The sequence below is a fragment of the Dipodomys merriami genome, unplaced genomic scaffold, assembly GCF_024711535.1.
Source record: "Dipodomys merriami isolate MVZ:Mamm:240054 unplaced genomic scaffold, mDipMer1.0.p SCAF_39, whole genome shotgun sequence".
Taxonomy (NCBI): Eukaryota; Metazoa; Chordata; class Mammalia; order Rodentia; family Heteromyidae; genus Dipodomys; species Dipodomys merriami.
In genome coordinates this window covers 3677320-3701177 of record NW_027205492.1, presented here as the reverse complement: position 1 = coordinate 3701177, position 23858 = coordinate 3677320, and the positions used below count along the sequence as shown (strand labels likewise).

Below are 23858 nucleotides of genomic sequence, written 5' to 3'. Positions count from 1 at the left end.
AGAAAAAAAGATCTTTTCAAATTGTCATTTGACCTAGAAAGGTTTTTCTAGGTCACCTGAACATGTCATTTGTGCATCTAACTCCCCAAACCTCACACAGACCAAATGCCAGGCTCACTTCCTTCTGTCAGCACCAGATAACACAGGAAATGATATTTGTAAACATTGTTAATGTATTTTTTTATGCCAGTGTTGGGGCTTGAACTCAGAGTCTGGCAGTCTTGCTTGGCTTTTTTTACACTCAAGGTTGGCATTCTACCACTTGAGTCACACCTCCATTTCCAGCTTTTTGCTGGTTAACTGGAGGTAAGAGTCTCATGGAACTTGGATGCCCAGGGCTGGCTTCGAATCATGATCCTCAGATCCCAGTCTCACATGTAACCAGGATTTCAAGTATGCCAGTACCCGGTGTCTGCTGATGCTTTTAAGTGCTACATTAATATCTGAGAGGAGCTGAGAGGAAGCCAGCATGGGGCAGCTCTGAAGTATATGGCTCTGAGTTCAAATCCAGGCTCAGAACTTGTCTTGGATGGCCTTGGACAGGCATCTTGCCTTTCTTATCAGATTCTTCCCCTAAAAATGGGAATGGAGCTGGCGTAGTTGTGCACACAGCCTGCAGTGGCCAGTGCAACACGAAGCCCTAGAAAGGCTGGTTCCCACCCAGTCACCCCTCTGTTCTTCACCACCAGACCCTTATGTTCCAGACAGCAACTTTCTCCTCACTGCCTAAGAGGCTGTAGAGGGCTTGCCTAATAAGACCTTCCCCTCCTGCCCAAAGCATAAAGGGTAATATCACTCTAAGGCACAGAATTCGAATATTTACTATTCTAATTCCTCTTCACTATTAGCCACCCAGCTGAAGATAAATCATAAGGAATAAAGACTGACCTTGCTTCAGAGTCTTCTCAATATTACACTGGGAAAACGGAGGCCAGAACACAGGTAGTACTGACAGCATACCAGGAGTGACATCCATCATACTGCTGGGTCCTCTGAACCTGAACTTCCAGAAGCCAGATTCAGCCCAGTTACTAACAAAGCTCTGCCATTAGACACCTACGATGTCCCTGACTGACTGGCATGCTCTGAGGGGCAGCTGTGACACAGGAAAGATCTGGGAAGACACTAGGGAAAGGAGACACTGAAGTGGAGCTAGACCTAAGACAGAGCAGGTAACACCTACTTGTCAGGTAGAAGGGTAAGAGTGAGCCAAGGCCAGGTAGCTGGAATAAGAGAAATCTCATGTGAGCATGTGGGCAGGAGATTCATCTTCAAGTTATCTGAACAGGAAAGGCACCAACACACACGGAAAAGAAACCAGGCTCAAGAACTTAAGGCAATGATCGGAGCAATGCCAGGCACTAGTGGGTCACACCTATAATCTTAAGCTACTCTGGAGGCTGAGATCTGAGGATCAAGGTTTGAAGCCAGCCAGGGGAGCAAAATCCAAGAGACTCTTATCTCCAATTAGCCAGAAAAAAAAAGTGCAAGTGGAGGTTTGGCTCAAGTGATAGAACAGTATCCTTGAGCAAAACACCTAAAGAATAGCCCCCCTAGGCCCTGAATTCAGGCCCCAAACATAATAATCAGAACAAAAGCCAGAACCTGGTTTTGCTATCTTGCAAGGCAACTATTAAAGCAATGCCGCAGTGACACAAAATGAGAACTTGCAGTCGACGAGACAGAATTAGGCCCAATGAGACTAAAGAAGCCATTTGCTCTGTGCCAGGCACCATTCAATGGACTTTATGCAGGACAATGCGCTCAATCTTGGTGACAGACAGCCTGATGGCAGACAGTAACATCCTTTTCACAGAGGCCAAATCAAGCTCAATTTAGCCAACATGTTTGTGGCTCACCCGGCTAGAACCTGGCATTGCCAGGCTCAACTCCAGTCAAAAGTCACGCCCGTTAACGACTACTCTGTTCTGTTTCTCCTTTTTGGAAACAAAGATGACAAAGACCGATGATCTAATAAAAAGGAATGAAGACAGCGGAGTTTTCTAGTGTCGAAACATTGAACTAGATACAGCCACTCAAACTGCCCACCCAAAGCACTCCGAATGGATTTAAGAGTTAAGTGTTAAAAAAAAAAAAAAACAAGTCATGTTGGAGCAAAAAGATCTGAGCACAGTGTACAATGTTTATCAGATCCGTGCAAGACAGCTTCCCCAGCCTTGAAGCGATCACGGAGGAAGAGAGATTGACAGGTTCAAATATGTATGCATTAATATCTTCTGTGGAAGGAAACATAATAAAACCAAAATGAAAAGGACATCAGACTAAGAAAATATCAGCCCCCACTATGAGACAGTTAATATATATGCTGTAGGAACGCTCTGTCAAATTAAACAGAAAGCAAGCACTGATAGACAAAAAGACACAAGATTCAAACAGAAAAGGTACGGGAGAGGCAATATTTCCAAGAAACAAATTCATGGGGGCAGGGCGGGGGGGAGGGAGAGTAGTAGTGGAAATGCACATGAAATGGACCCACCATCATGAAAACAGACTATTTCACTGTACTGGGGACATGGAACTGAGTCTGGTTTACTGGAGAGCAACATGGTGACAATTGCTGGCAGAGAACCAGCTAGAATGGGGGGGGGGGTGGAACCTAGGGTCCCTGCTGCTGCCTGAGACCCTGTCCCCTCAAAGGCTGCATGTCTCAAATACAACAAGTCTGGCTGGCAACAGCCTTGTGCTCTGAGCAGGGATGGAAGGATAATCTTTTGTCTCCCTGAAGCTTTGTCCTCTAGTGTAGGTACAGGAGTAGAATCTGAGTGAGTGTAACTACCCTGGCTCCACAGGGGTCACGCAAGAAGACTTCACAGAGGAGGAGGTTAGTCTAAGCAGGCTCTCTTTGGGATGAGTAGAATGAGCCAGGTGAGGGGACAGGCCAATAACAGCAGTGAGCCAGGCACCTGTCATCCTAGCTACTCAGGAGGCTGAGATCTGAGGATCACAGTTCAAAGCCAGCCTGGGCAGGAAAGTCCTTGAGACTCTTATCCCAATGAACCACCAGAAAACTGAAGTGGTGCTGTGGCTCAAATTGAAAGAGCCACTAGACTTCAGCTCAAGAGCTCAAGGACAGCGCCCAGGCCCAAAGTTCAGTCCCCACAACCAACAAAACAAAACCAGCAGCAAAATAGGACCTGTTTATTGAACCAGGAGACCAAAGAGACACCAAGACAGAAAGTGTGAGACAGAAAAGCAAGCAGGAGGGTGCATTGGGGAGTCAAAGACAGACATCCAGGGTGTAAACCTCATTTTAGAAAGTGGCCTCCAGCTTCCTGGAGAATGGGCAGCAGAGAGTGAGACCAGAGCTTACCTAGGAAGCAGTTGTGCGATGGGGCGATGGAACCAGCAAAGGGCATGAATGGAATATTGCATAAAACAGTGATTAAGGGTAAGAGAAACTTCCACCCATGGCTAGAATGGGAAACCGTTTTGGAGACAGGATAAAATGACCCCAGCCTCAGTGTTTTGCAGAATCTGAGCATCTGAGAGCATCAGTTAAATCAGCATTGCCAAGGGCAAGGGGATAACCCAGCAGTCAGAAAGGGGGTGATTCATACAGGTCGCAAACCCTAATTTCCTCTCCTCGGTCACACACTTCCTTCTGATTTCTGATGAATCATAAGAAAAAAAATCCCCCTTTTAAATTCATAGCAGAAATGTTTGAGCAGTTGGCCTTCATGTCCCAAGCTTTAACCTCTGCCTCTGAGCCAGCAAACCCCAACTTAACCCCAGGTGAGTAAGAAGATGAGGGCACCAGAGAAAAAGAGAGAGGAAAACACAACCCCTGCCACCAAACACATTCTATTTCTGCGGTATGAAGTGCATCTGGTTGCAAACCATACATCAGTCAGGTCTGGGGCCCAGATGAGCCAGCAGTGTATTTCCAAAACAAGTTTGGTTGGTACAGCTTTCTCCATTTCTAATAAGGGAGTTTCAAGCAGAATCAAGTACTGGAGATTTACGTTCTAGGCCTCTGGTTGAAAACTGTCTCTCTGCACACTGACGTGGTACAAATGAGAGACTGATGCTCCACGAAGAAAACTGAGCAAGGTCTCATGGTTGGAAGTGATGCCCTGGGTTCAGATCCCCCATGGATTCCTTCAGGAGGAAATGCATGCAATGTCCCAGAGGTCAGCAGGTAGAGAGCTCTCCTGGGGCGAAGAATGGGGAGTTTGAGGTAAGGATACGATGTGAGTCCCTGGGGCCACGCCAGAGCACTTAAGATTTTACCCCCGTGGGGAGCCCACAGAGGGGCTTCGCAGAGGAGAAACATGCTTTGATTAACGTCTTCAAAGATTATTCAGGCAGCCAGAGGGAAGAAGATTCCATGAGACTCCATTCTGAGTCTTCCCATTTATAAAAATGGGCTCATGCTGGGTGCCAGTGGCTCACACCTATAATCCTAGCTACAAAGGAGGCTGAGATCTGATGGTTCAAAACCAGCCTGGGTAGGAAAGTCTGTGAGACTCTTATCCCCAATTACCTACTGAAGAAAAAAAAAGCTGGTAGTGGCTCAAGTGGTAAAGCGCTAGCCCTGTGCACACAAGCTCAGGAACATCGCCTAGGCCCTGAATTCAAGCCCCAAAACTGGCACCAAAAAAACCCCAAGAAACAACAACAACAACAAAAACCCAAAAAACTAAAAGTATTTTTTAAAAAGAAGTCACAAGTGCTACAACAGTCCATTCTATGAGGCATCATAGACTTCCAGAACTTTCTCTGGTCCCATAGAGCTGTCACCTCAAGGGTCAGTCTGGCAATCTGGTAAGGGCAGGTGACTCTTGGTGCCAGTGACAATACAAGTCTATCCTTGGGTCCTACAGGCCTGAAAGAACTCCCTAAGCCTCCCCGCAACGCTCCCCCCCCCCACCTCCTCTGGTAACCAGGCTGAGTCTCCTCACACTCACATATATACCGCGCAGACAACTGGGAACACGCAGTGAACCAAGGTCTCGGGGCCTTACTAAAGAAAACAAGGAATCTGCACAGCGTCCTACACAGCAGGCTGGAGGTACTGAAGTGCTGTGGGAAGCAGGCAGGGTGAGCAGATGAGGGGGAGTGAGAAGGCTCACAAGTTTAAAGCAGCTGCTAGGAGGGCCTCCGGGAGGAGGGGACCGTCCTGCGGCCTGGGAACAGGTGAGGGAGGTGAGCAGGTGTTGGCAGGGGTTGGGAGCTGAGTATTCCAGGCAGTACAACAGCCTGTGCAGAGGCCCTACTGACCTACGAGTGTGTCGGTGTCATCTTGGTCAGCAAGGGGATATGGCAGAGTGGGCAGGGGGAGGCGGCAAGAAGCCAGGGAGGCAACTGGGGGCCATGTGTACCCACAGATGGCACTGCGATTGCCCTCCCCAGAGAGGAAGCCAGCCTTTTTCCACAGCCTTATCTGATGCTGTGGTTGGAGGCGGCAGCGAGGGGAGGGGTCAGGGCTGCTCCTCCAGCTCATCTGAGCGACCTCAGCGAGGCTCCGGGCAGCTGACATCCGCTCGGGCCTGCGGCTTCTTCCTGTGGCTTCTTCCTGCGGCTTCCACAGCTCTGGGCCTCATGGCTGCTATTTTTGCTCTGTTTGGGGTTCTAGAGAGGGTGCTTCTATGTGGGACACTGGGTCCACCGGCCTGGCCCCTCCTTGTGTTTGTTCCACTCAGAACAACGAGAGGCCATTCAAATACTCTACGTGTCCTGGGGACACTTAAAAGTTTCCAGTAAGTGGGAAATCCATCGTGTATGTGTTGTCTTGCCAATCGTGAAACTCTGCCAGCTCAGAGAGGTTAGGTGTCTGTCCAGGATCACACAGCTCAATCAAGCAGCAGACGAGGGGATTCTAATCCGATCTGTCTTAAGTCTAAGGGACCTTAATTCTCTTTGTATTTACTGTGGACAGAAGAGTGTCTCAAGCAGCCGCTCGGGGCTCCTGGCAGGCTCAAGGCCAAGGTGCACTGCCAGGGGGAGGGGGGATGGGTGTCTTCTAGAGTGTCACCCGGGGAGGGCCAGGAGCTGAGGGGACTTTGTTGCAAAGCTGCAACAACCTGGCAGGGACAGGTGGAAGGACTGGAGAAATCAGGTGGGAAAACAAGTCTGGAGATGAAGAAACTGGGAAGCAGTGGCTCAGCCAGAGCCACTTGGACTGACCAGGCGAAGGCAAGAGAGGGGGACTCCAGGAGGCCGGGACAGGGGTGGGCAGGCCCAGGAGTGCGGAAGGATTCCCGTGGCAGAGATGCCTGGGATGAGGCTTCTGGAATCACCAGGTGACAGGCAACAAAACAGGGTCATGCAGGTGGAGTAGGATTCAAAGAGGATTCCAGGCCCTCAGAGGCCTAAGTCTATGGGGGCCGGGGCTGGGGAGGGAGGGAGGGAAAACGGAAAGGGAGGGCGAAGGAGGGAGAAAGGCTGGAGAGAAGACCATCCAGGGATGGCTGCTCCAGGTGAAAGCCAAGGCCTAGGCTAAGTCCCTCTGCTGTTAAAGGGCACCGCTGTTCCCCCAGCTCAACCTCGCCCAACACACAGCACAGGTGAGCTATGTAAAACTTCTCAGCTAGGGATCCATGAGGCAAAAGACCCACAGACTGGGAAGGTGGCTCAGTGGTAGAGTGCATGAGGCCCTGGGTTCGATTCCTCAGCACCACATAAGCAGAAAAAGCCGGAAGTGGTGCTGTGGCTCAAGTGGTAGAGCACTAGCCTTGAGCTGAAGAGCTGAGGGACAGCGCCCAGGCCCAGGGCTCAGGCCCCACGACCAACCAAAACATAAATAAATAAAAAGGAAGAGCCAGGCCCACAGACCCCTTCCCAATGCTCATCTTAATAGGACCCCTAAATGCAGGGGGCCTGAGGCCTGCCTGGAGAACAGCCCCCAGGGACTGAGAGAAGACAACATCCTCCCCATCTGTAATTTTCATTGGGAGGGTGCTGGCTTAGGCCAGTCCTTTCCTCCAGCTTCCCAGCAGGTGTCACTGTGGGTGGGGGGGGCCTGCCTAGCCCCAGCTGCTTCCTGGGATCCAGCCTCCATTCCTAATTTCCCGGGGTAATATGCAGGTGGTGGAAGATGGGGCACAGGGTCTCCAAGTGGAAATCCATCTCAAGCATAGTGCGCATCCTCTGAGGCCTGGACTGCTCTGCTGAGCGCACAGAGAACCTGCCTGAGATCACTCGGCTCTGAGCCATCACGCACATCACCAGCAGCAATCGGAGCCCTTAACTCTAGCGGCTGCTCCTGGGCATCTCCCTTCCCTCTTCCTCTAAGTCCTCAGTAGACGCCTCTGTGTGCTGGCCTGCGTGCAGCACACATCAAAAGCTCCGCAGGATCCCCAGGGTGGGGCTAGGGGGGAGCTCAGAGAAGTCACGCAATGGACAGGGCACAGAGCCATGGCTGTCACAGGTATGGTTCTCCAGGCAGGCGGGGGTTAGGTCTCTGTTCCCAGCTACTCTGGGCCTTCCAAGGCCATTGTCCCACCAGCCGGGGCTCTCAGAACACAAGTCACTGCATGAACACTGGATGGCCGTGGTGTGCCACCCACCCCCTCCCCCCAGGACCCCACCAACCCACAGCTGCCTTCAGCAAGTTGTTCAGAAAGTGTGCAAACTAAAAGGTGGACTTCAGGAGTCAAAGAAGTACCACAATGAATGCTCCATCTAGTCAGAAAGTGACGGGAGACACAGAGCAATGACTGTCAACCTCATCCCCAACAGAAGGCAGTGTCTGGCATAGAGGGAAGCCTCCGCACCCCCCCCCAGGCCACACAAACTTGTACCCAAACATATACCCTGCTGTGAGTCAGACCTCACCCCTACTGAATTCATGTTCTGAGTCACTTGTGCATTCATTCATTCACTCATTCATTCAACATGTATGGAGGCCCTGTCACATGTCAAGTGTGAGCATCATGTGATGTGTACACACACACACACACACACACACACACACAACTACCACAATACAGGAAAGTAGCAGTGAAGCCCCCATTTTATGGATGAGAAGACTAAGGTTTGGAAGGCTTGATCAAGGAGCCTGTCCCCTGTTCCAGACCCTATTATCTGAAAGCCACACCCACCCCACACCCTGGGACCTAGCAGGTACCAGATGGCTGCTCCCTCCTTGATGGGCTGGCTGAGGCCTCCCTAGCAGCCCTGGTCAGCTGCCTCCTACTGGCTGTGAGAAAGACAACAAGCCCCTCCCAGAAGGTATATGGTCTCTCTCCATCACTCTCAGGCCCCAGCAGCAAGAGGCTTCTGTTTCTGGGCCACACATGCACAAAGCCAGATTTCCAGCCATGTGCTAAATAGGAGCATCAGAAGGGGGCTGGGCCTCCTGGTCTGCTGGGCACAGCACTGTCAACAAGGAGCCCTGCCCCCCAACTCAGCCAACTCCCAGCCCAGCCTCCCAGGCACAGCAGGGAGCCTGCCAATTGCTGATTCCCTAGTCACCATCTCTTCACTGATTATGCAATGCGCCTGCCCTTGTCCTAGACCATGAACCTCCTCACTTGTTGCTGGCCTTCCTTCAGCAAAAGGAGGCACAAGCGGAGATCACACCTGGCTATTTGCAGTCTCCTTAATTTGACAAAGGGAAAGGTGGCCTTCGCCAAGGGGGGGGGCATTTTGACTGATTTCCCCAACCCTGAAAATCTAACAGAAGAGACAGCTCAGACTTACAGGTGACATCTGCAGCTGCTCTTCACCCCTTCTGCCTCCTGGGTGACTTCCAGGCCTCCCTCCACCGGCCACAGACCCACCAATGCTGTCTGTTTCTGACTGGAGTCCCCCCCCCAACACACACACACACACACACACACACACACACACACACACACACACACACACACACACACACACACACACACACACACACACACACACACACACACACACACACACACACACACACACACACACACACACCCTAGCCAGGCCCCACAGGGGCTTCCCTAAGCACTAGGCAACAAGACCTGGGCTGCCCCTGCTCTACAGAGCCAATCCCACCCAATCCAGAATCTTCTTCAGGAAGGAGCCACCCACTTTAGATCCTGGACCCCTCCAAAGCATCTTCACTGCACACTGTGACAGGTGCCAGCCCAGGTCTCTGCCTGTTCCTGCCTTCACCCCACGAGGCCATGTCCCCCCAACCCCCACCCCCTGCCACGCTTACCTTCTACAGAAACACACCTGCACTGTACCCTCGTCTTGCAAGTAGAAGGAGCCCGAGTCTCATTCCACACAAGCCCAGGCAGGGAGAGAACGCACCCTCGACAGCCTCTGTGCAAGTCTGCTGCATAATCAGCAGAGAAAGAAGGGGGGAAAATGCCAGAAATAGCAAGCTTTATAAGCCCTCCTGACAACTCTTGGTCCTCTATTGGCTGGAGGCCCAGCAACCTCCTCCCATCCCATCCCTACAAGGTGAAATGGAAAAACCTGTTATTTAACCTCTTTCTTTCTTTTTTAAATCAAAATCCATCTTCTATCCCCCTGGTTTGGACCTGCGTGTTCAAAGCTCCGGGTGGTGACCGCCACACTAGGTCTCAGGGAGCAGAAAGGGAGATGGCCCCTATACATGGCCAGCTCAGCTCTACGTCATCTGTGGCTTCAGAGTCTTCCTCACTCCTGCTTACACGCTGTCTGGGAGTCGCTGTCTCAATGCCGCTGGAAGGGCCTGCCGAAGGCAGGTGGGCTGTACCTGTCAGCCTGTGAGCCTTGCACGCCTTGTCACTCTGCCATTAGACTCCTGAGTCTCCAGCCTGCAGAAAATACCTGTCCTACTCTGCCCGGATGGTACCCAGGATGCTGCTTGTTGCTGGGGGAACCTAAGGCAAGCTAGAATACTGCCGGAACAGGCTGAGATGGAACAGGAGAGGATGAGATCTGTGGGTGCCGGACTTGCAACTGGTTGGAAGAAAAAGTCAACAACAGGGTCCCATTTTCACAAAAATAATAACTCGTGTGTGTGTGTGTGCGTGTGCGTGCGCACACGTGAGCGCGCAAACTAGTAAGAGTGAGTAACAGTGGTTCCCCTAGGAAGCAAGCAGGAGCAGGTGATATTTGCAATTGCTGCTTTTTTCTTCCTGGCTTTGTTCCATTTTTTTTTCTTTTGCAGAAGCAAGTTTTCCCATTTGTCACTTAAAATAAAAACATAGGAGCCTCCCTTGGTTTCTTATCACTCGATTAGAGCCAGCAGGCCAAGGGCCAAGGTCATCTACCACAAAGCTAGACGTGGGACAGTGCTGGCCAGAAGCACTGGGGACCCCCTCCCCCACACACACACCAGTCTCAGCTTTCACAAAACTTCAGTTTCATTAGGGCTCTGGAAGAATGTCAGCTGGAAGAAAACTGGGTTGGAATCCCAGCTCTGCCTTCTGGAACAGCTGACTTCCCTGAGCCTCAGTTTCTCCATCTGCAGAATGGGAGAGTCTAGGCCTCATGTACTGTGGGAGCTGGGTGCTGTTAAGCCAGATGTGCAAGTTTGGAAATATCAGAATCTGGGGAAGCGTCACAGAGCCAACAGCCTATCTGGGACTGAGCAAGCCGAGTTCTCGACACATCCATCAGTGATAAACTCAGTGACAGAGAGGGGCAGGTCACCGCAGATGCCGGATGATAAAGGGGGCTGGTGTCCAGCTTGTGCACAAGAGAGCCGGAGGGAGGGGTGGAGAGGCCTCCGTGCCTCTGCACCTTTCTCCTGCTATTCCTCCTGCCTGCATGCTCTTCCTAGAACTCCCACAACCACCTTCTCACCCTTCCAGCTCTGCTCAGGCTCTCTCTCCTCAGAAGGGCTTTGGGACCCCACTTATACTAAGCATGCTCCATGGCAGGGGCCTCCACTTCAGACCATGGCTTCTGCTTGTTTGTATGGAAGGGTTTTGTCTGCACCTACTGTGTGCATTTCTCACTGGGCTCAGCGCTCCTTGGTGACTGGACTATAGGTCGTGTTCATCTCTGGGTCCTAACTCCTTGCACAAGGCCTGACACACAGTAGCTGCTCCACACATAGGAAATACACCTGATTAGAGAACAGAGGACAAGTCTCCAGCACCTGGAACTCCTCTGAACTTTGTACCACAGTACGAAGATGAGAGAAAACCACGCTTTCAGAAGTGTTGGGGCACTAGTAGAAGAAACTACCAATTCGTATGCATGAGGATGTCTACTGCATGGTTATTTACATGAAAACAGAAATGACAATGAAGTCCATCGATCCAGGAGAGAGTAAGTAAACCATGACTGTCTGCATCAGGGAATACTATTCCACCAGGAAAAATAAAAGGTGGAGAGTCCATACTACTTGTTTGTTGAATATTAAATTAGATTTTTCAAGGCTGTGAGTTCAAACCCTAGACTACCAAAGGGGAAAAGAGAAAGCAACAAGATGCCAAAGATTCTGATAAGTTAAAACATAAAAACATGATGCACAAATCCTTCAATTATGCCTCATATTCATGTCATTCACACACTCAGAACCATTTTCTGCTCCTTCTGTCCATGATACTATGCATGCAGGGCATGGCTGCAGATGTGTCCCTGCCCTGCATCCCTAATCACAGGTGTATAGGAGAAATATGACAATGGAGACCAGGCTCACAGCTAAGGACCTTGAGGTCATCGGCAAGTGAGGGCTTAGAAGAGTGTCTCTCAGGGTGGTATGTGAGGCACAGCTCCGATGCGCAGGTGTTCCATGACCTACGGTGAGGTTTTATCCCAGAAAAATCCATCCCAGGGGGAGATGAAGGTATACTAAGTCAAAACTGCACTTGAAGCCGGGCCTTGATGGTTCTTGCCTGTGATCCTAGCTACTCAGGAGGCTGAGATCTGAAGACTGCAGTTCAAAGCCAGCCAGAAGCAGAAAAGTCGATGAGACTCTTATCTAGAAGTAACCACCAGAAAACTGGAAGTGGGGCTGTGGCTCACAAAAACACGAAACAAAAAACACTGCACTTAAGACACAATCTAACCAACACTGGAGCTTAGCCCCGTCCACCTGCACCTGCTCTGAGCACTACTCAACCTCACCTGGCACAAAGCCTGCTTGCTCACTGAGTTGGGTGAGCTAAATCCCCAACCCCAGTTAAATACATTCCTGGGAAGTGGAAGTCAAAATGGCGGTCTGGCTACTCCAAGTATGGTTTCTACTGAATTGGGTCAATCACTTTCACATCAAGCCAAAAAACAAAAACAAAAGAAATCCCAAATCAGGAACCATCTGGACAGGGGCATTTCGGAAAGGCAGGGAAGTCCCTGAATTCTTCACATTGGGCTTGGGCTCAGCCCACCACCCTACCCCATTCTCCATCTGTCAGAAAGGGAGTGACTGGGCCTGACCCTGGACTTGTGACAAGTGCAGGGCAGGCTTCCAGGGTTGGCTTCGTTAGCAACAGAGGCAGGTGGAGTTGGGGCAGGTTGGCTCCACAAGGTGAGCCCCAGGACGTGGGCCCACTCCAGACCCCACACAGTTCACTCGGTACTGAGCACACGTGCCATGTTACCCAGGGAGGGCCAGAGGGACCCCAGCTCTCCTGACTCTGCTCGGCCTCGCATCTCAGGATCTCAACGGTTGTGGTATTTCTGTTTACTTCTGTTCTCTTGCTCCCAGAGGCCTCCTCATTGGGCTGTCTCTCGATTCCCTGGTGCGCACTTGTTCTCAGAGTAGAGAAGGGAGAGTGGAAGGACGGAGTGGGGCGGGGCTCTGGGTTCTGGATTTGAATCCTGGCCCTGCCCTTACTTGCCTGTCCAGACAACTTGGATGCAATTCTATCCTCTGACCTCAGTTTAATACTTGGAAGACAGGAGTTGTCGTTCCTGCCCAAAGCTATGCCACAGAGTAGCAGCACCTACTGCAAAGGTCTGAGCTGAGGTTTGGCATGACATAGATGGGTCATAAATATCACAGCGCAGGACAAGACTCCATGCTGAGGGGCTACAGAGACAGCCTGAACGATCTCACTTAATCTTCACACTTGGACAGCTTAAGTCTCCTCTGACAAATGAGGAAACAGAGGCTCAGAGGAACCAGCTGACCTGAGTCCTGACTTTCCGATCATGCCTGCAGCCCAGACCACCATAGCCAGGCACACACTCGCTGCCTTTATTGGGGATAAACCAAGAGGTTGTAGGGACAAGCCAGCAACAGCTTCACAACAACAGCTTCACTTAAAGGCTATGTCGTGTCAATGCCCATGACCTCACTCCTTCCTCCAGTTCACAAAGAGCCAAGCTGTCCCCCCCAAGCGAGTACAATGTCCCCCGGATATGCAAGGGGCAACCAAGAAAGCCCCTAGCAGGCCTACAGAACACGCCAACTCTGAGACAGAGGGCCATGCTTGTACAAAGAACAGGAACCCCACTTGACAATGACCCAGGAGCTTAACGGCCACCTTACTCCATGGTGTTAATATTGGATCTCTCAGCCCTGTGACCCGGAACTGATTTTATAAACCAAACACTTGGAGCAGGTGAACACCAGGTAAACCAAGGCCGCCATACCGACTTCCCACCCCTTCCCTGAGCCTTACCCGAGCGCAGGCTGACAAAGCTACCTTAATAGTAGCTGACTAATTTTAAACCCTGTGATTACCAGGGCTGATTTCCATGGAACCTTCCTTCTACAGCACTGAGAACTGTTCAGGAGCTGTAATTGCCAAGTTCAATTTTTAGCTCTGTCAGGCCCAACCATGGGTGCTAACAGGCAGCTGCTTCATCGTCGGCAGGTAGGCCTGTAACGAAGTCAGCTTCACGGCTAAATTTCACAATATTTTGATGCCCCCCGTCAGCACCTATAAACGCTCACAAGCCCAAGTTCCCTGGAACAGATCTCACCCAAGGAAAGCACCAAAAGCCGCTTTGAGCTTCCATGGCACCCTGCTGGGAAGATGGAGGATGCTAGATCCCACCTGGCCTTCCCACAAAGTCCTGCGACAGTTTTTTCCCTCTCCCCCCAACCCAGAGCCTGGCCAGGCCGCCCTCCTGCTGGTGTGGACCCCCAGGAACACCCTCTCCCACCCGTTTCCCAGAGGAATCAGTACTTTCCTTGCAAAAGAAACCAAGAAAAGTAGCTCCATACCTGCAGTTCCCATTTTAAAAAACCTGGCTGGTCAAGCATGATAGCTCACACCGGTAATCCTAGTTACTCAGGAAGCAGATGAAAACCATGCATGGCTCAAGGCTAGCCCAGGTTAAAAAGTTAGCAAGACCTCATCTCAAAAATTAAAACTAAGGGCTGGGAAGGTGGCTCAGTGGTAGAGCGCTTGCCTTGCATGCCTGAGGCCCTGGGTTTGATTCCTCAGCACCACATAAGCAAAAAGAAAAAAGCTGGAAGTGGTGCTGTGGCTCAAGTGGTAGAGCGCTAGCCTTGAGCTGAAGAGTGAGGGACAGCACCCAGGCCCAGAGTTCAGGCCCCACGACCGGACCTCCCCCCCAAAAAAAATTAAAACTAAGCCAGACACCGGTGGCTCACACCTGTCATCCTAGCTACTCAGGAGGCTGAGATCTGAGGATCACGGTTCAAAGCCAGCCCAGGCAAGGAAAGTCCGTGAGACTCTTATCTCCAATAAACCACTAGAAACCAGAAGTGGCACTGTGGCTCAAGTGGTAGAGCACTCGCCTTGAGCTGAAGAGCTGAGGGATAGCACCCAGGCCCAGAGTTCAAGCTCCACGACCGACCAAAAAAAAAAATTAAAATTAGGAGCCAGGCGTGGTGGCTCACACCTATAATCCTAGCTACTGAGCAGGCTGAGATCTGAGGATCGCAGTTCAAAGCCAGTCCCGGTGGAAAAGTCCATGAGACTCTCCAATAAACCACCAGAAAACCAGAAGTAGCTGTAGCTCGAGTAGCAGAGTGCTCACTTTGAGCTGAAGAGCTGAGAGACAGCGCCATGACCAACCAAAACATTAAAATTAAGTTCCGGCATGGTGGGTGGCACATGCACCTGTAATCCCAGATACATGAGAGGTGCAGGAAGAGGCATTACAGCCTGAGGTGGCCTGGGTAAGCACAAGATCCTATGGAAAAGTCATTTAGACAGAAAGGGCTGGAGGAGAGATTTAAGTACTTGTCTAGCTTAGCAAGTACAAGGTCCAGAGATCAAATGCCAGCATCACAAACACACACACAGAAAAACTAAGATAAATAGACACAGACAGACAGATAGATAGAAAAGCTTTGAAGAAACCCCAGCATCACAAACACACACAAGAGAACTAGATAGATAGCTATAAAAGCTTCGAAGACTCTACTATCCACAGGTTGGAAGTTCTGACACTGCCTTTCCTTTTAAGGCTAATCCTGGTAGGATCCAAGCCACACTCTCAGACCCACTGCCCCTGGCCCCAGCACAGACCCAGGTTCATGTGGCTCAGGCCTGCACTGTCCAGGTGAACATGCCCCATTTCTATCTGGGCAAAAACCTCTATCGCTCCCTTCTTCAGTAGCACCGGCTACCTCCCAGATATACCCCACATATGACACTCTTGGGGCATTTAGCGAGCACTTACAGTGTGCCCAGGCACTGGCATGCTCCATCTTCCTTTGAGTCCTCAAACCCCTGCTTCTCTTTCTTAACAGGCCTAGGGTGGTTCCACATGGAGGTCACATGGTTTCTTAATGCAGAGTCAAAATTCAAATGTAGCACTAGTCAGGCACAGGCAGAATTCTCCTGTCTAACCATGCAGCTGGTCTCACCCAACGACCCCTCATTCCTCCTCAGTACCACTGCATGAACAATGCCACAGCTCAAGCTCATTTGGTAACCCCTGCATTGGCTCAGTCACTGTCCCGTTATAATCTGCTCTTATAATCTGCCCCATGCCTTATACGTCTATTCCCTACATATATACATATACTGTATTTAGGACCAGCTGAGTAGAGTTAGCTTGCTGTATGCCGACTTTAGCTTTTGCCCAGAAATTGAGAGGAGCCAGTACAAGGTTCCATCCTTCCTTCTTGTCCAACTTCTCCTAACCCCATGTGATCAAATTCCTATACAGACCCCTACCACAAATTAAATATGTGCATCTAACTCTCCCCATTTTATAGCAGATGAGCCAGGCACAGAGAGATGAAGCCATTTTTACTATAGAGCACAGAGAGTAGCTGTCAGAGATGGGGCAGGGACTAAAGCCCTAAGGCTGAACACCAGGCTGAGTGGAAAACATCTTCACTTCAGACATAAGGTCACAGGTTGCATGGGTGCTGAGAGAGAGAAGGTTGCCAGGCCCTACTCTGATGTCCAATCTAGACATACACATATGCAGAAGGTGAAGCTGTGCGTGACTAGAAGCCAGGCCCTGAGTCTACCCCCTACAGGAGGCAGAGAAGCACAAAGGCTGGAGACAACCAGGACTTTAAAGGCCACTTTGCTGCCCCACCCCCACCCCCGCCAGACACTGTGCTGAGCACGGCATCTGAAGCAGGCAGACATGGGTTCGAATCTCAGTTCCACCAGTCCCGGCTGTGAATCTGGGTAAGGCTGCCAACTCTCTATCAAGTAGGATAGTCATGTTGCCTGTCCTCACTGGGTCCTGCATGTCTGGAAAGGGAAGAAACCCCAAATCTGGTTCTCAAAGAAGACTCATTCCTGCTCTAACCACTCCCACCACCTCTCCCATCCCCAGCAGCATCCTGACAAGTCTCCATCAGGAGATGGGGGTAAGGGTTACCCCAGCTTACCTCACATAAGCATGCTTTCAAGGACAAGACTAAACACTAAAATAAAGCAGTAATAAAACTCAACAGTGAATAGAAACCCAAAGTCAGAAATGGTGTTTTTCTAGAACTTGCTCCTGCCTCAGGCAGGAAGGGAGGGTATTATGGGGACGTTGGTGGGTCACCCTGCAGCAGGTGAAGTCAGATGCAGGCCTCCATGTGTGGCAGCCTCTTCTCCTGGCCATCCCCACCCCCACCACAGGCTCAGCCCACGTGATGTATTACAGTTGCCATGGTTTCTGTTTATTCTGGGACAGACATCTTCTCTGACACTGGCCCTGGAGGAAGGGTGTTTGCTCCACTTGCTCTAAACATTCACCAAGGTCCTCAACTGCACACTGGCAGGAGCAGCTCCCTGAACAAGGACTGGCCTTCACTGGATTCCCCTCGGGTACTCCCTGCCCCAGCCCGGGGCACATGGGGCCAGGCCCCACTTCTAGATCAACTCTGGTCAGTCACTCTCCCAGAGTTCCACCGTGATGGAAATGATGAGCTGGGATCAGAGTCAGACTTGTCCAATGGGTCCCATTTCTTCCAGTCTCTCCTGGCTTATTTCGCCGTACCATCCTGACTCCCAGCAACCCTTTTCTCAGGCTATAGCCCTCATCCAACCTATGAGACCCTTTCAAACCCTTAGGGATCATCAAAGCCAGCCGTGGGAGTCTTCTGGCAGTGCACACAGGCCCAGTGCTCAGGCACCCCTCCCAGGCTGGCATATGGACACAAAGGCTGGTTTAGGGTTAGAGGCTTAGGGCTGGCTGGGGAGGGGAGGAAGTTCCCCATCCCTTCTGGGTACCCTCACCCCCTCCGGTTCCCCCCTGTGGGATTCATGGGGTTTAAGGTAGGTCACTAGCTTACTAGTCCCACTGTGGGAACTGGGGAACCACTAAGTTAACCAAGCCAAGCTGGGGATATAGTATACATGGTCCCTCTTGCTCTGGTGACTGTGAATCCCTGCCAGCACCCAGGTGAAATCTTTGTGGTCTGATTTGAGCTCTTGGACCACAGTCACCTGAATTACGTTTCTTTTTTATGACAGTCTAGTCCCCGGGTTTGCATGTTAGCCAGTGAAAGTCTTTGCCTATCTTCCCTTCCTGCAGAGACCCAGCGGTCCCACCAGTGAGGAAGGGGCACCCTTGGAGATAAGGGCTGGATTGAGGGGGTAGCATTCTCCAGAGCTCTGGAGTAAGTAGTGGGGTAGAGGTAGCAGATGTCTGTGCCTCAGAGAAAGACACGCCAGGCCAGGCCTGAGTTGGAAACAGGGAGGCTGCAAAACCTGAGTAGGGAGTGAGTTGAGCCCCATGGAGAGGCCACCATGACCTTTGAAGAGGTAAATGCAGCAGACCCCAGGGCCATCCCCCCAGCCCACCCCGCACCCAGCCGCATGTTTGCACAGGAACACCCTGCAAAGCTCCATCAACTCTGCCCTGTCGCCCGGAGGAGAGAAGCCGCTCACCTTCGCTAATCGCTCTGATTCATTTTTTATTACTAACGTTCCTGTTGTCTGTTTGCTATCTGATTGCAGATATTACCACAGGCATTTTCTTTTACAGCGTCCGATCAGACCACAAGGGCAAGTGTAACTGTTTTCACTGAAATCTGCATTGTTCCACATGTAATTCCCTCATCACGAAGACCTCGGAAGTCCTGTGTTACACTCTGAACGGAGGCAGGCCTGGGAGGAGAGGTACACTGATAGAACTGAAGGACTGACCCAAGACAGTGAGGCATGCCCACAGTAAAATTGGCACCTGCTCATGGTGTGGCCAGTGGAAAAGTGCTCACTCCTTCTGACCCAGGAATCCTACAATGGCCTGAGCCAATTCCCTGAGTCTTATCATGCCCCTGCCCACATCTAACCCCCCGACATTCTACTTCCTACTCTCTAACATGCTCCTCCTCTTCTCTCCCTCTCTTTTCACCCCATCCACCACTCCAGCTCAAAAAGAGCCAGCCAGTAATGCTGAAATAATACAAAATGTTAGTCCCCTTTATTTTCAAGGCAAACAGTCATGGCTGGTGGCTGCCCTATTGGAAAAGTAGAGCCGGAAGCCATCACTAGCTCTTTGCTGGTCCAAAGAAATCACCTCCCAACTGCTAGCCGGCATCCACCCTCACCCCTTTTCAGTGCTGTGGTCCCCTGTCCCTCACCCCAACATCTACCAACATTCTACCCCAACATCTATCAACATTCTAAAATGTAACACAGGAAGTGGCGCTGTGGCTCAAGCAGTAGAGCGCTCGCCTTGAGCTGAAGAGCTGAGGGACAGCGCCCAAGCCCAGAGTTCAAACCCCACAACCACCAAAAAAAAAAAAAAAAATGGCTAAAATGTAATACATCCCTCTGAGAAGCTCACTGCTCCTAAGGGCAAAGTCCAAGCTCCTGGACTTGACCTTGGAGGTTCCATATCTCCTGGGGATACTGAGTCATTCAGCTCTCAAGCGGGATGGATGGGTAAGGGCGATGGCACCGGAGAAGACATTAGTGAAGGCTTCCTGGAGGAGGTGGCCCTTGCACAGGAGCCTAGGGAACATGTATGTAGGAATTTGCCAGTGGGTAAGGAAGCTGGCAGCCAAAGAGGCAGCCATCAGAGCTGCATCACCTTTCCAGCAAGAAACTGAGATTCTGATCCACTACAAAGGATGGAGGGAGGTGGGAACTGGAAGGAGAAATATGACCTGTAAACAATGATTAGGTGAACTCTACATTGTTACGAAGGAGAAGGAAAAGGCAGGTAAGACTACTCTAGTGGACCAGAGTAGGGTAGAGCCATTTGCAACACTGAACATGGGGAAAGGATTAAGCAGTGTTTTGAGGACGGTCAGTTTTCCTCCCCTCTCCCTGTGCTTTGTGGCAGGTAAAAATCAGGCTCATAATTTACAGTTCCTATTAAGAGAGCACTGATGCCTTCCGGACAGAGGCCACCCACAAGTTCTGCTGGCTCAACAGAAACATTCCCATGGCTGGAGAGAGATTTCGTTATCTCTGAAGGCCAGGCCGACTGTGCCCCAGATACCCCAGCCCAAGCAACCGGGAGTGTCGCCTCCCTCCTGACAATGCCAAGGTCACCACGGCCAGGAAGATGGGAAGTGGCCGGAGCAGGGCCTGGGTCTTCCAGCCCTTACCCCAGAGCAAGAGTCAGCACTAATTACAAGCCATCACTAACTTCAACACCTTTGGCCAGTGTTACAACTACTTCCCTTTCTGGCTATACTTGAGATGCCCAGCTGTTGCTAGATTTGCATTTATCAACATCTACAAAGCCCCTAACACACACACACACACACACACACACACACACACACACACACACACACACACACACACACACACACACACACACACACACACACACACACACACACACACACACACACACACCCTGAGATCCAGGATGGTGGCATCTGTGGAAAAGATAATCCACCACATTCCTTTCTTTTTTCTTTTTTTCTTTTTGGCAGTCACAGGGGCCTGGGCACTGTCCTCAGCTCTTTAGCTCAAGGCGAATGCTCTACCACTTGAGCCACACCAGCACTTCCGGTTTTCTGAGTGGTTAATTGGAGAGAAGAATCTCACAGATATTTCTGCCCAGGCTGGCTTTGAACTGTGATCCTCAGATCTCAGCCTCCTGAGTAGCTAGGATTACAGGTGTGAGCCACCGGCGCCTGGTTTTCTTCGTTTCTTTTCTTGTTTTTTTCAACAACTTTGTGTTGAGCAACTAGTATCCTCCTGGTGTATGCTGTGTGCTGGCACTGGGGTTTGAAATCAGGGTTTGCATACTACCTCTTAGCTTTTTTTTTGCTCAAGGTTGGTGCTCTACCACTTGGGTCACAGCTCCACCTCCAGCCTTTTGGTGGAGTCTTCCAGGATCGACTCTGAACCATGATCCTTAGATCTGAGTAGCTAGATGTGAGCCACTGGCACCTGACCCCAATGGTTTTTGAAGTCTAGAATTCTCAAAGGAGGAATAATCAAGTAATTTCACAGATCTTTTATACTTTTTCTAAAGAACACATTAGATGAGAATGGAGAAGGCGGCAGTGACTATGTCTGGGCAGGTAAGCATAGAGCTGAGACCTAAAGGAGGAGCAGGAGTCAGCCGAGGGAAGACGAAGGGGTAAACACTGCAGGCCATGAGAAGCGTGCACACAGTGGCCACGGACGAAGACAGAGACAGGGAAGGGACCGATGCCTGTGACATGTCCCCAGTGCAGAGCCCGAGCCAGTGCACAGTAGCTGGGAATAAGGCCAGAAAGACAGCGGCCAGTGTGGCTAGACAGGCCCTACTCAGGACTCATTGGCCCAAAGGGGAATTTGAAGCTATCTGCGCCACAGGGGAAGAAGCCTGGAAGGTTTTAGAACTGCCAACACTGTGGTTTAGCTTTGCATGAATCCATCACCCTGATCTGCAAAGTGCAGTAGGGCTTTGCAGAGAATGGATGAAGCCAGTGTCTGTATCAGAAAAACTCCCCAGCGGAGCCACGCTGGAGGAACGAGAGGCGCTGCTGCTCATCCCTGTCAGTCACTTTGTTCACAGGTCATAAATGTCCTCAAACTCCAGGGAATGCTCAGATTTCCTAGCCAGCAGGAGGCGGCCACTTTCCAGAAAAGCAAGACAAACAGCCACAGTATGTGTGGACAGAGTATCGGGCTGTCAGCAGATGGAAATCTGTCCAGAAAACACCTGAACAGGGCTCTGACTTGTGGTTAATATCAAGCTATTAAGAAAAGGCTATTACGTGCTTTACTAATACTGTAAGACACAATCCAGGCCAGCATGCCAACATTTAGGCTCTCCATCTGTTACTCTGTGTGTGTGTGTGTGTGGGGGGGGGAGGTTGTGTTTGTTTTCCTTACTTGGGATCAAAACCCAGGGATCAAAACCTTGCATGTGTTAATCAAGCTCTCTACCATTGTGCTACATCCCTTAATGCTCCACCTGAAAGAGCTTTAAGCGACCCCCAGATGTCTGTGCTGTGTAGGGGATGGCAAAGGCCCTTCAGTGTTTGAAAATCCTTGTCTTGTTTAAAAATCAAAGTCTGGCCCTTAGGCATCGGTAGCTAGATCTGGAAAGGGAATTCATGTTAACTATGCCAGGTGCTACGACAGACATGATCAACTCATTTGATTTCATAAACAATTCGACAGACATGATCAAGTCATCTGATTTCATCAACAAGCACGGTTAATCTCATTTTGAAGATGGGGAGACTGAGGCCTAGTGATCACAAATGTTCTTAGCTCCGTCTCCCGCTTCACCTCTTGACACTCCTATCACCCTCTAGGCCTTTCCACAAGCCATTCCTTCTACCTGAAATGCTCTTCTTGCCTTCTTCTCCAAGCCAGGTACAGGCAAGTGTCCCCTCTCTGAGAAGTCCTCCTTGTCTAGCCTCGGCCTGGCCTGGTGCTTGCACCATGTCCAGTGGCGCTTACCACACAGGTGGACCTTTTCACACTTGTCTGGTTCTCTAAGAGGCCTGCAGCTCCTGCAGGGTGAGGCCCATGCCTGAATCACCTGTCCATGCCTAGCATGGACCACAAGGCCTAGCATACAGCAGGCTCTGAATGTACTTTGGATGGCTGAATGAGCAAAGAAGGAATGTAATAATGCTTAAGAAGTGGCAAAGCCAGGACCTGATCCCAGGTCAGTATGAAAAAGCTTATCTCGTGTGTGTGTGTGTGTGTGTGTGTGTGTGTGTGTGTGTGTGTGTGTGTGTGTGTGTGTGTGTGTGTGTGTGTGTGTGTGTGTGTGTGTGTGTGTGTAGACGGTGTAGAATATATTACAAAACACACTAAATGCTTCATTCACCCTGCAGAAGAGATGTGTTGGGGAAAGCTGGATGATGGTGGCAGTGGGAGATGGTTAACCATGCACTATTATTGCTTTGTTACAGGAGAATTTCACTTTTAGCCAGGTATGGTTGTGCACATCCGTAATCTCAGCTAACTTGAGAGGCTGAGGCAGGGTGGATCAGGAGGTCCTGCTTAGCCTGGGAAATATAGTCAAAAGTCTGGAGGAGGGAAGGGGGAAAAGGGGAAAGGAAAGAAAAGAGAAGATAAGAGGGAGGGAAAGGAGGAGGGGGCAAGGGGAAGGGAAAAGAAGGAAAGGGGGAAGGAGAAAAGGAAAAGAGGAAGGAGAGGTCCATTTTCCACATATAAAGTTCACTCAAGTAAAAATACAATCCAATGTAACAATGCAATTTATTCACACTGCATTTCATGTCAATACAGCCTGATGCAACAATGAAATCCATGCACAAGATCGGCCCTAGGTTAAACTACAGAGCTGGGTTCATTTCCAACAGGTTTCCAAATCATTCCTGCAAATGACACCTAAGCCCAAGGTAAACCACGTTTTAATTATCTATAATGTGACAGAAAAGAAGGTCTAAAGTTGAAAACTAGGGCAAGAGGTCTAGCTGGCAATCTCCAGCCCCCCTAGAAGAAAGCAAAAGCAAAGGGCTACCACTCATACCTGTAAACCCAGCTACTTGGAGCTGAAGATTGGGAGAATCAAGGTTTAAGTTCCAGTCCAGGCAAAAACAAGTGAGTGAGAGTCTATCTTCAAGAAAAAACCAGGTATTGTATGGTTCATACCTGTAATCCCAGCTAGGAAGGAAGGCATAGGAGAATCACAGCCAGGGCTGGCTCAGCCACAAAGTATAAGACCCTAACTGAAAAGTAACTAGAAAGGGCTAGAGGTGGACTTCATATGGTAGAGTGCTGGCCTAAAGAGCACAGGGGCTTGAGTGCATTGCAAAGGGCAATTTGCCCTCTATCGTCCCCTACCACGGGAGAGGACAGAGAAAGAGAGCCAAAGTCCAACAGCACTGTCACCAGTGTTCCTGGGTCCATTTAGATCTCTCTTTTTTCACCTACATAGTGGGATGGCACATATGCAGTTCTTATGCAAACTTGACTCATGTGAGCCTGAGTGACATTGTCATTAGTTGGTAAATAACTTGTGCTTGCTTCAACCCCACTCTGCTCCGTAAACTATCACAATATTTAACAATAAAATCGGTATGAGGGAACTTTTCCTCCCCTCTCTTCTAAACCCTATGAGGATAATCCATTAAAAAAAAAACCTATTCAAATCTTTCTCCATAGGTAGATAAGATAGTAACACACACACACACACACACACACACAATTCAGGCA

General features: G+C 50.3%; 1 protein-coding gene across 3 annotated transcripts in view; it reads right to left on the bottom strand.

Moving 5' to 3' along the window:
* Tox2 (TOX high mobility group box family member 2) overlaps positions 1–23858 on the bottom strand; it is a 107992-nt gene that overhangs the window by 74405 nt on the left and 9729 nt on the right. Inside the window, exon 1 of one of the 3 annotated variants that reach the window (XM_069990113.1) lies at positions 9158–9243. The exons of the other annotated variants lie outside the window; for them this stretch is intronic. The gene's annotated coding sequence lies outside the window, so the exon portion shown is untranslated. Of the gene's footprint in view, positions 1–9157; positions 9244–23858 lie in introns of those variants that run through there. 3 annotated transcript variants of the gene reach the window in all.